The sequence below is a fragment of the Loxodonta africana genome, chromosome 13 (assembly GCF_030014295.1).
Source record: "Loxodonta africana isolate mLoxAfr1 chromosome 13, mLoxAfr1.hap2, whole genome shotgun sequence".
Taxonomy (NCBI): domain Eukaryota; kingdom Metazoa; phylum Chordata; class Mammalia; order Proboscidea; family Elephantidae; genus Loxodonta; species Loxodonta africana.
This window is the reverse complement of record NC_087354.1, coordinates 22302355-22314470: the sequence shown is the minus strand read 5'-3', so window position 1 is coordinate 22314470 and position 12116 is coordinate 22302355. Positions and strand designations below refer to the sequence as shown.

General features: G+C 41.3%; 1 long non-coding RNA gene across 7 annotated transcripts in view; it reads left to right on the top strand.

The window, feature by feature from the left end:
- The window catches only part of LOC111751632 (uncharacterized), a 185396-nt gene extending 175013 nt beyond the window's left edge, over positions 1-10383 (top strand). For all 7 annotated transcript variants that reach the window (XR_010317364.1, XR_010317363.1, XR_010317368.1 and 4 more), the window contains 3 exons: positions 3502-3750; positions 4012-4267; positions 6961-10383. This is a non-coding gene — a long non-coding RNA (uncharacterized LOC111751632). The remainder of the gene's footprint in view (positions 1-3501; positions 3751-4011; positions 4268-6960) is intronic.
- The last annotated feature ends 1733 nt before the right edge of the window (positions 10384-12116 follow it).

Here is a 12116-nt window from a genome sequence, read left to right as displayed (position 1 = left end):
TCTTAATCTGGAAGTTCCTTTGAAGCCTGTTCACCATGGGTGACTCTGATAGTGTTTGAAATACTAGTGGTAGAGTGTCCAGCTTTGCAGCAACACGCATGCCACCACTGTATGACAAACTGACAGACAGATGGTGGACTTGTGAGATAGGGGAGCTATTTTGGGGACTTCTCATTGGACCAGTTTGCATCCAGTTTCCCTTATGGGGCACCCTCTTCCCTCACTGATCCCTCAGATGTCCAGCACCTTTCAGCAATTTCTGGCACACCTCCACTTGTCTACCTGATTTGCCCGGAGGCTTATGTCTCTCCTGAACTATGATAACAGGGTTCCTAACTGGTCTTTCTCTCCTCAAATCTTCTGTCTCCTACCGAGTCTCTGTTCTGCTTTCAGCATGCTTTTTTCTGACACAGGACCATCCTCATTCCCTGACTTGTACTCTCCAGTGCTTCTCATTATTTTATAAGCTACATCGTGAAAATATTAGAATTAATCCATTGCATCTTTGTATCGTTACCCTAGCCCATGTGCCAAGTCCCTTCTGTGGCCTTTCTTTTCCATGTATTTTCTAGCCCTGCAGAAATATTTTCCCCATCTCAGACATCTCCGTTCCGTTACACACTCTTGTGGGAAGCTCCTCTCTATCCATCAAGACTCTGCCCAAATGCCATTTCATTTCTGTACCTCTTTATGCTTCCCTGACATAAATAAAAATTAATCTTTACACCCCTCTCTGATCCCTTATAATGTTGCAATACCTTTACAGAGGAATTTATCATTCTATGTTACTTTGCTATTAATGCTTATTAGCATATAATCTCTCATAATAAACTGTGATGGCTGAAACTCTGCCTTAATTTATCTTTCACTTTTTGGTGCCAGCCATGGAGCCTGATAGGGGCTAGTAGGTGCTTCGACTAAAGTCTGGATTAAGTTTCAAAATTGAGACACGTGTGTCCTTGGATTTGACCTTCCATGAACATGACATGTTGACATACTATACTTATTGGTTATTGCTACTGCTTTGAGGTTGGCTATGGGGACCCTGCCATCTTAAAATCTCAGATCCTATTTAATACAGGCATTAAAAAAGTTCTTAAGTCTCCTTACCCATGTACTTCTTTTGATTTAGGACAGTGCTTCTTAAATTTTTGTTGTCAGAAATTCAGGGCTCTGTTGCATGCAGAATTCTGCAAGTAAGAGTAAAGTAGCCATAGATCTCCTAAAGTCTATCCTCTTAGAAAGAAATCTCTGATGGAGAAGGATCTTTTAGAAAGACAAATTCGTCTTTAGTTAAAGTGATTTTTCTTCTTGGTGAATTATCTATGGTGAGGCTAGGCTTTGTGATTTGTATTTTATTACCTGGGACTAGGCTAAGATGAATTTTCCAGGCAATGAAGTCAGAGCAATCTGGTCTAAGTCATTGACTTGGTGCTAACTTGGCAGCAAGAGGAACTCATAGTCTGCTTATACTCATGATCCCTGCTACTGAGGCGTAATTCTGGATGGGTGGGAGCACAGGCTCTGGAGTAGAATGCCTGGATTCATATCTTGCCTCTACACAGGTGTGTGACTTTAAGCAGGCCATTTATGCTTTTTTAGCTTCAGTTTTCTCATCTGTAAAATGGGAATAATAAAAATTACCATGGAGATAAGATCATAACATGGCACATCAAAAAACATCAAAAGATCTGCAAAGATGATATATAAATGGTCAACAAGTACATGAAAATACGCTCAGTGTCATTAAATAGTCACCCGTTGCCATTGAGTCGATTCTGACTTACAGCAACTCTATCGGTCAGAGCAGAACTGCCCCATACACTTTCCAAGGAGTGGCTGGTAGATTTGAACTGCTGACCTCTTGGTTAACAGCCTGAGCTCTTAACCACTGTGCCACCAGGGCTTCCATTGGTGTTAAGGATATGCTAATCAAAACCACAATGAGATACCGCTCCCGATAGGACATCTAAGATAAAAAAAATAAAACAAAAACTGAGAAAAGAAGAAGTGTTGGTGAGGGTGTGGAGAAATTAGAACCCTCCTCCACTGCTCTCGGGAATGCAAAATGGCTCAGCTTCTTTGGAAAACAATCTAGCGGTTCCTGAAATGGTTAAGTGTAGAGTTACCATATGACCCAGGGATTCAACTCATAGGTATATACCCAAAATAATTGAGAGAAGGAATGCAGATACTTGTACACCAATGTTCACTGCAGCACTTTCAGAATGCCAAAAGGTGAAAACAACCTAGGTGTCCATCAACAGGCGAACCGATAAACGAAATGTGGTGTACACATACAACGCAGTATTACCCAGCCGCCAAGAGAAATGCAGTCCTCCTTAATGCTATAACGTGGATGAACTTTTTTTTTTAATTACTTTATTTATTGTAATTTAAGTGAAAGTTTACAAATCAAGTCAGTCTCTCATACAAAAATTTATACACACTTTGCTATGTTTGTAATCGACTCGATGGCCCTGGGTTAAGGGTTTTGCTATGTACTCCTAGCTGTTCTCCCCCTAATGACACAACATGCTCCTTCTCTCCACCCTGCACTCCCCATGTCCATTCAGCCAGCTCCTGTCCCCCTCCACCTTCTCATCTCGCCTCCAGACAGGAGCTACCCATATAGTCTCATGTGTTTCCTTGAGCCGAGAAGCTCACTCCTCGCCAGTATCATTTTCTCTCTTATAGTACATGGATGAACTTCGATATCGTTATGTTGGGTGAAACAAGTCAGTCACAAAAGGACAAATATTGCATGATCCCACTTAAGTGAAATATCTAGAATAGGCAAATGTATAGAGGCCAAAGTTTATTAGCGGTTGCTGGGGACAGGAGGGAAGGAGAAAAAAAGAGTCATCGCTTAGAGAGTACTTAGTTTCTGTTAATGGTGATGGAAAAAATTGGAAATGGATAGCGGTGATGGATGCACAATATGATGAAGGCAATCAATGTCACTGAAATGTTCATGTAAAAATGTTGAATTGGCCAATGTTTCCTCGTATATATTTTACCACACCTATGCATGGAAGAGATGTATGTGGAGGACTTGGCTTGGCACCTGGCAAGATGAGGCCTGAAAAATTTCTCATGACTATTTTTATTCCATGCTCTGGGCCCTAAGAATCAGCTCTCCTAGACTCAGTTTGAATTTGTTTTTCACACATTTGAAATATGGTACTATTTGCTGGGAGGGAATGTTAGGATTTTGAAAGTTTAGAATTGCCATTTAAAAAAATGACACATATTCTGGAAGGCAAATGATCTTAGAAATTGAAATATTAGGAAGATAAAGGGTCAATCACCAACTTAGAGACCAATATGTGTTAACTTTTAAGAAGTTAGGATTAAAAGGTTACTTTTTGTACGAAAAGCTTGTTTGATATCTTGTATTTTCTTGAAGCACAAAATTAGCTATATGCATTAGTAATTAGCATCCGAATTCTTTCCAAATCTTTTCAGTTTTTCTTTTTTTTACCCTTTTGACTGTTTCAGGTGGGCACCAGGAAGTGAAAACCAATTCTACCCTTGGTTCTCATAAGATACCAGAGAAACTGACTGAAAAAAAAAAGAAATACTTGAATTGGTTATTCAACATTATTGGATATATTTGTTATTGTCATTGGTTGCTGCTGAGTTGAATCTGACTCACGGCGACCCCATGTGGGCGGAGTAGAATTGTACCCCACGGGGTTTTCAAAGACGTGAACTTTGCGAAGCAGATCACCAAGCCTGTCCTCTGAGGTACCTCTGAGTGGGTTTGAACTGGATGGGTTTGGACGGTCAACTTTTTGGCTACTAGCTGAGTGGTTAGCCGTTTTCACCACCATACACCTTGTGCTAGCTACTGCCTTTAAAGGCAGTGTTTTGTCTGGTTTTAGAGAATAGGAAATTAAGACCTGGACAAGTTATAAAAAGATGATGTTTTAAAAAGTTTTTTTTTTTTTTTCTTTTTTTCTCTTCAATTCACTACTAATTTGGCTTTTTGTCTGTCACTGATTTCAGGTGCACTGGATTGGTGGAGGGCAAAGTCACTGACGTGGTCTATGAACGCTGGCATTTGAACGTTGGGGATTCTTGCGGCCTGCTTTGTCAGGAAAAAATATTTCTTTCGTTTTGCTTTTTGTTTAAAACCAAAGCCATCATGCTCAATGCTTCTGACTTGGCTGCACAACAAGCAATAACATGCCCTCCAGAAAGACCTAGGAAGGAAAAGCCTACCGGCATGGCAAACTGCCTCCGCTTCTCACCCAAAACAGAGGTTGGGTCAAAGCTTGTTCCACACTCCTTCAGCGGGTTCATGTGAGAAGTGGAAAAATAATTCTTCATCCCAAATATCTAAGGAGTGATTGCCTCTAGGATAAAATGCACAACTTCTTTTGGCTAAATATTGATTTAATGCTATTCCACTTTTTTTTTTATTATTAGAGCATTTGAAAAGGCAACTTTCTATAAAGGAGTTAGAGACATTTTTATTAATGTTGTGGGGGTTAGATCAGTGGTTCTCAGCCAGTTGCCCTCAAGTCAACTTTGTCTCAGGACGACCCCATGTATGTCAGAGTAGAACTGTGCTCCATAGGGTTTTTGATGGCTGATTTTCTGGAAGTAGACCAGCAGGCCTTTCTTCTGTGGTGTCTGTCTTTGGTGGACTTGAACCTTCAATCTTTCTGTTAGCAGCCAAGTGCGTTAAACCGTTTGCACCAGTGATTCTCAACTAGGAGTCAATTTGGCCCCCTGGGGGACATCTAACGACAGGTCTGGAGATACTTTTCGTTGTCACAGCTAGACAGGGTGTGCTATTAGTGTCTAGGGGGTAGAGACTAGGGATGCTGCTAAACATCCTACAATGCACAGGACAGCCCCAGAACAAAGAATTATCCAGTCCAAAATGTTGTTAGTGCCAAGATTGACAAACCCTGGGCTAGATTAAATTGCTGTAAAATCTCTTCTATATTTCTATTCTGAACCCATTTTAAAGTATTTCTACCTTCCAGCACAGGCAGAGTTAAAGAGATGTTGAATTCTGTGGCTTCTGTCTGAACTCCCAAGTCTGATGAGATGTTCAATACCTCAGATCCTTTCCTTGCTGTCAGATATCCACTTTCCCTTCGTTCTGGTATCCAGGCTCTCGGTGTTTGCAGGATGGTGTGGGAAATGAGGGGGTGCCTGAGAACCATCTCCCACCTCCCTTAAGTGTGCCTGTAATTAGACAGGGAAAAATTCTGTAATAAAATCAACTCAACACCAGGCAATGAAGATATTAAGGAGACGGGAATAGATGATATTGTTGATAAGAATTAGAAATATGATTTGCATATTTCTTTGAGGATATAATTTATTTATGTGCTGGATAGATGCCTTTCAAGTCATTTAGAAATATGATTGCTACATTCCAAAGACTAAGAATCTCCCGTTTACCTGCCAACCCTTCTGGGTGTTTCCCCTTGCATTCCATCTGCAAGCTTCAGTACACTAAGTAAAATACAGATGTTTGTGTGGTTATTTTTGTGTCCATTTCAGCCTGGCTTCCCAAACCTCCTTTGCCTTAATGCTCTGATTAGCCAATTAATTTTGAAAACTATGATTTATATGCCTGATATACATCAGCACTCTGCTAGGCTCTTGAGCATGCAGGCGTGGAAAATTATGCTTCTTGTACTTGAGAAACTGATGAAGGCAAGTGGGAGAGAAAGATTTTTAAGCAAAGATTTGCAATTCAATTGTATGAGTGTTATATTAAGATAAGTTAAAAGTGCTCTGAGAACACACACAGAGAAAATTTTGTTTGGAGAATTGAGAAAAGTTTTATGTACAAGGTAATCAATGAGTTGGGTGTTGAAGGGTGAGTAGGAGTTTGCCAGGCAGACGAACGACAGTGACAGAGGTGAGAAGGTATTAAAGAGTATGAGCTGCTATGTTGCGGAGGGAATAGGATGTGAATGGGGACGAATGGCAGGAGATGAGGCTGGATATCATCTTCCAAAACATGGCAGACTCATTGGGCTTTGCATTCTTGTCCTTCTTTGTATTCCCAGTGCCTGCAGTAGTGCTAGGATCTAACATCTCATTAGCATCAGCTTTGGCGTCAGCAAGGCATTGCAGATTGTGTTCAAAGTCTCTAAGCAGAGAAATAACGTGATTAGAGCTGGAGTGTTGGGTACTGGGGGAGAGTAGACCAGAACTGAAGTAGGGAGTCTGGTCATAAGGAAACTGTGATCTGGGCAAGATGTGAGAGCGATCTGAGCTAAGATCACAGGAGAAAGAAAGAAGGTAAGAGGAGAGATTCGGGAGCTATCTGGTAGGTACAGTTAATAGAACTTAGTGAACAAAATAAATTGAAGAGTGACATAAGGGGTCGTTGGAGGTGCCATTATCTTGGACATTGCTGACCAGAAGATGATACTTCACAGCAGGGGCAGATTATCCAACAAGCAAGGGCTTACCTGAGCTTCCTTACTAATCTGTAGTGAACAATTTCACATGGGTTTCACTACACCACATTAAAGTGAAACTCATGTGAAGTCGTTCACTACAGATTAGCAAGTAAGCACAAGTAACCCTAAGCTTACCTTGCTTACTGGGTAATCCGCCTGTGTCAGGGATTGTAAATTTGACAAGAGGCTTAGATTCTGTAGGAAGGTGCTGTGGGGCTGGGAGAGACAGATGCCAGCCATACCTAGAGGCAGAATCTTTGATGTGGTGAAAAAACGTGAAATTGTTCACCACAAATTAGTAAATAAATTAGTAAGTAAGCCTGTGCTTACCTTGCTTATTGGATAATCCATGCCTGCTTCACAGTTATGGAATATACCTAGAACATTAGGGCTTTCAGAATGTCATATCTGAGGCCGCACCTTTAGGATGACAAGGAGTAAGTGGCCCTCTTGTTGAAAGATGTCAGTCTGATTAATTTGCTGCCTCATGTAATCATTGTCCTCTGTGCTTTGTCTCCAGGGACCTGGGCTACTGGCTTCTGACCTACCTCATGGCTCATGGCATCTCTTGTGAACTCCTAGTAATGGGTGTTAACCTCAGCCAGTTGCTTTGCCTTTATGACCCTCACTCCCAATTTGAATCATAGGCTCCACAGTTGCCTGCTCTCTAGATTCTGGTGACAACCTACCATCCTGCTCTTCTGGCTCTCACTACACTCATTGCCCAAACACAGCACACACCTGAGGGGGTGAGTGAATCTTTCATCATTTTGATGCTAAAGTCAGTACATTCCAAGTACCAAAAGAGAGCATATTTTAACACAATCGCCCTGACCCATCCCCTGAACCCCTTAACAGGATTTACATATGTTTATTAACGATCTGGAAACCCTGTTGGCGTAGTGGTTAAGTGCTACGGCTGCTAACCAAAGGGTCTGCAGTTTGAATCCTCCAGGCGCTCCTTGGAAACTCTATGGGGTAGTTCTACTCTGACCTATAGTCGGAATCGACTCAACAGCACTGGTTTTGGTTTGGTTTGGTATTAACGATCTATTTTTCCCAAATTAAGTTTTTTTTTGTGTGTGTGTGGTAAAAACATATATAATGAAACACTTATCAACAATTTTGACATGTACCATTCAGTGACTTTAATTACATCATCTGTCATGTTGTGTGACCATCACCACGATCCATTTCCAAATAGTTTCATCACCTTAACAGAAACTCAGGGCCCCCTAAGCAATGACTTCCACTTTCCTCCTCCCCACAACCACTGGAAACCACGAATAAACTTTGTTCTCCATACATTTGCGTATTCTAGATATTTCATATAAGTGGGATCATGCAATATCTGTCCTTTTGTGGCTGACTTATTTCACTCAGTGTGTTTTTAATATTCATCCATGTTGTAGTATGTATCAGGACTTAATTTATCTTTATGGTGAGAAATATTCTTTTTTTTTTAAATTGTACTTTAGATGAAGGTTTATAGAACAAACTAGTTTCTCATCAAACAGTTAGCACACACATTGTTCTATGACGTTGGTTAATAACCCCAAGACATGTCTACACTCTCCGCTCTCAATCCTGGGTTCCCTATTACCAGCTCTCCTATTCTCTCCTGCCTTCCAGGCCCTGCCCCAGGGCTGGTGCACCCTTTAGTCTTGTTTTGTTCCATGGGCCTGTTCAATGTTTGGCTGAAGAGTGAACTTCAGGAGTAACTTCGTTACTAAGCTGAAAGGATGTCCAGGGCCATACTCTCAGGGTTTCTCCAGTCTCTGTCAGGTCAGCAAGTCTGGTCATTCTTTTTGAGTTAGAATTTTGTTCTACATTTTTCTCCAGTTCTGTCTGGGACCCTCTATTGTGATCCCCGGCAGAGCAGTCAGTGGTGGTAGCCAGGCACCATCTAGTTGTGCTGGACTCAGTCTGGTGGAACCCCTGGTAGATGTGGGCCATAAGTCCTTTGGACTAATCTTTCCCTTGTATCTTTAGTTTTCTTCATTCTTCCTTGCTCCCAAAAGACCAGTGGAATATCCTCGATGGCTGCTCACAGGCTTTTAAGACCCCACGCACTACCCATATTGTGAGAAATATTGCATTGTGTATATATTTTGCTTAACTATTCGTCTGTTGATGGACATCTAGGTTTTTCCCACATTTGGCTATTGTGCTGCAATGAATATTGGTGTACAAGTTTCTGTTTGTGTTCTTCCTTTTAATTCTTTTGAGCGAATACCTAGGATTTGGGTTGCTGGATCCATATGGTAGTACTATGTTTAACTTTTGAGGAACCGCCAAACTGTTTTCCATTGTGGCTATGCCATTTTGTATTTCTACCAGCAATGGATGAGCGACAAATTAAGTCTTGAGAGCTCTTCTTATCTGATCTAGGACATTTTGGAGATATGAAATTAATGTCAGCGTTAACAGTCAAAACAAAACAAACTCCACAAAGACCAAATTTTCTGTGAGGTTTACTTTTCTGAATCCCTCAAGAAGCAGTGCACAATAGAAATTCTTATTGTCTTCCCATCTTGTGTTTGATGGTGATAGCTTTTCTTAACAGTTATTCTAAAAAGAAGGTACTTAGTGAATTCCTTAATGCAGAAGGACTGATTTTATTTGCTAAACATCTTCCACTTAATCGTGGATGAATATAACAGAATGCTTTTGAGGCCTGCTAGACCGTTTAAAGGAAACCCTGGTGGCATAGTGGTTAAGTGCTACAGCTTGTAACCAAAAGGTCAGCAGTTCGAATCCACCAGGTGCTTCTTGGAGACTTGATGGGGCAGTTCTAGTCTGTCCTATAGAGTCGCTATGAGTCGGAATTGACTCAACAGCAATGGGTTTTTGGTATGCCATTTAAGTCAGGAAGCATCATGTAACATATTGCTAAATGAACAGAATCATCTGGGAAGGAACATAGGTCATAGGATCTGGGTTTGACTTCCCAGTGTGCTATTTTCCTGATGTAAAATATTTAGCTTCGCTATGCCTCATTTTCCACCACCCATCTGTAAGTTTGTCATATTGTGGTGATTCGTGTGTTGTTATGATGCTGGAAGCTGTGCCCCCAGTATTTCAAATACCAGCAGGATCACCTGTGGTTTTTGCAGAGCTTCCAGACTAAGGAAAACTAGGAAGAAAGGCCAGGTAATCTGCTTCCTAAAATTAGCCAATAAAAAGCTTGTGGATAACAACAGATTTTTTGTCCAGCTTGCTTACTTTGGACACATCACCAGGAGAGATCACTTGCTGGAGGAGGACATCATGTTCGGTAAAATAAAGAGTCAAGAAGGGTGTGGGAAACACTTGGTGAGATGGATTGGCACAGTAGCCACCATGATGGACTTGAACACGCTGGCAATTGTATGACATGGAACTGTACAACATTCCATTCTGTTGTACATAAGGTCACTGTCTTAGTTATCTAGTGCTGCTATAAATGAAATACCACAAGTGGATGGCTTTAACAAAGAGAAATTTACTCTATCACTATCTAGGAGGCTAGAAGCCCAAATTCAGGGTGCCAACTCCAGGGGAAGGCTTGCTTTCTCTGTTGGCTCTGGGGGAATGTCCTTGTCATTAATCTTCCCGTGGTCTAAGGGCTTCTCAGTGCAGGAACCCTGGGTCCAAAGGACACACTCCCTTCCTGGTTCTATCTACTTGGTGGCAGGAGGGGTCCCCCTCCTCTCTGCTCATTTCTCTCTCTTGTATCTCAAAAGAGATTGACTCGAGATACAATCTAATCCTTTTTATTGAGTCTTGCCTCATTAACATAACTGCTTCTAATCCTACCTCATTCACACGATACAACACAGGATAATCACATCAGATTACAAAATGGTGGGCAGCCACACAATACTGGGAATTGTGGCCTAACCAAGTTAACACACGTTTTGGAGGGACACCATTAAATCTATAACAGTCACCATGAGTTGGATTTGAGTTGATGGCAACTAACAATAATATGCTTTATTTTACTTAAAAAAAAAAAAAATTGCAGAGTTGCTATGTATTAAATGCATTAAAAGTACCAGCATGTAACAGGTCCTTCAACAGCAGTCCAAAGTTCTGGCTCAAGGTTTGGGTCATGTTCAATGAACACCAAACCACATAACTCCCTTCTTCTCCCACTAAGGTATAAAGAATGTAACTTCATCAATCTGGCACAATACGCTCATAAAGACATATATACATATATATGAATATATATACACACACACATACATACGTATATATACAGAAACCCTGGTGGCATAGTGGTTAAGTGCTACAGCTGCTAACCAAAAGGTCTGCAGTTCAAATCCACCAGGCTCTCCCTGGCAACTCCATGGGGGCAGTTCTACTCTGTCCTATAGGGTTGCTATGAGTCAGAATTGGCTTGACAGCAATAGTTTTATATATCTATATATATTCCAATCTTAGCCTTTTTATACAAGGAAATTGAGTAGACAGATTTGAGACCAGGTTATGAGGAATGAGCAATGGGATAAATAGTGGAAGAGTGAACGGACGTACTCTATCTACTATTAACTAATCTCTACACTTGAACCAGATTCTTTTACATTCGTTCTTTTCCAGGAATGATTGGTAGTGAGGTGTTGTTTCAAATCTCTTGTCTTTCTAATGTTCCATGCTACCTCCCAGGGACTGGAAATGGGGCCACTTGTAGACACTGAGACACAAGTGGGGGTTTTGATAGTCCTACAGATGGAGAGTTGTTTGCATTGATTGTGTCAGTAGACAGGAGGGCAGATTCAGCCATGAGCTCATTAGGCTAATCTTCTGGAAGACTCTTCCTGCCCTCCCCAGGAGTCCTGCTCAGCTTTTGACATCACTGTCTTCAAGGGTCCTGTCCTGCCACCAGCTGAGGAAGGATCTGGGCTTTATGAGTTGGGTCAGTGGCACTCAGCCACCAAGGTAGGGGTATTACACAAATGAATGGTTGGTTCCTAACTCTACCATTTAGTTCACAGTTACTAGAATTTGCTCTGAGCAGTCTAGCCTTGTCTGGTTAATGTTTATCTATAGTTTCTTTCTAAGAAATGATTTAGGCAGCTTTTGAGGTATAATAATGGTAATAGGAGCAGGGTAAATGGAGATAATGGGTAAATAAAATGAAGGCAGAGGTAAGTCAACACACACAATGTGTACCTTAGAGACACAGCACTGAATACCACGAGTCTTGTCCCAGAAGCATCCTGGGGACTTGTTGAGATTACTGGGAGGCTGGTGGTTTTAAGGTGCTATGAGAGGAGGTTCTGACCTGGAGACCCTTCACCTCTGATGACATCCTTGTAACATGTTATTCTTTGCCTGGTGATGCATGGTCTGGAGGTTGGACCAGATAGTCATTTTCAATCAGCTTCATAGTAGAGCGTGTGTTGAAGGAGAGCAACAACTAAGAAAGACACAGGTACAAGGTGTTCTGGAGGCAATCATAGACTGTATTGTTGTAACGGAACTCTGAGAGGGGAGCAAAATGTCCTGTTGTCTGAGAACACAGCACTGTAGCCTCAGGGTCCTATTTGTGGGGAAGTAGTCTACTCTACTGGTTAGGAACACAGATTATAAATAGAGTAAGAAAACAGGTTGAATTATGACTCTAGCTGAGTGATCTTGAATAAGAAGTTGAATTTCATCATCTAGGAGACAGAGAGGAATTCCACATTA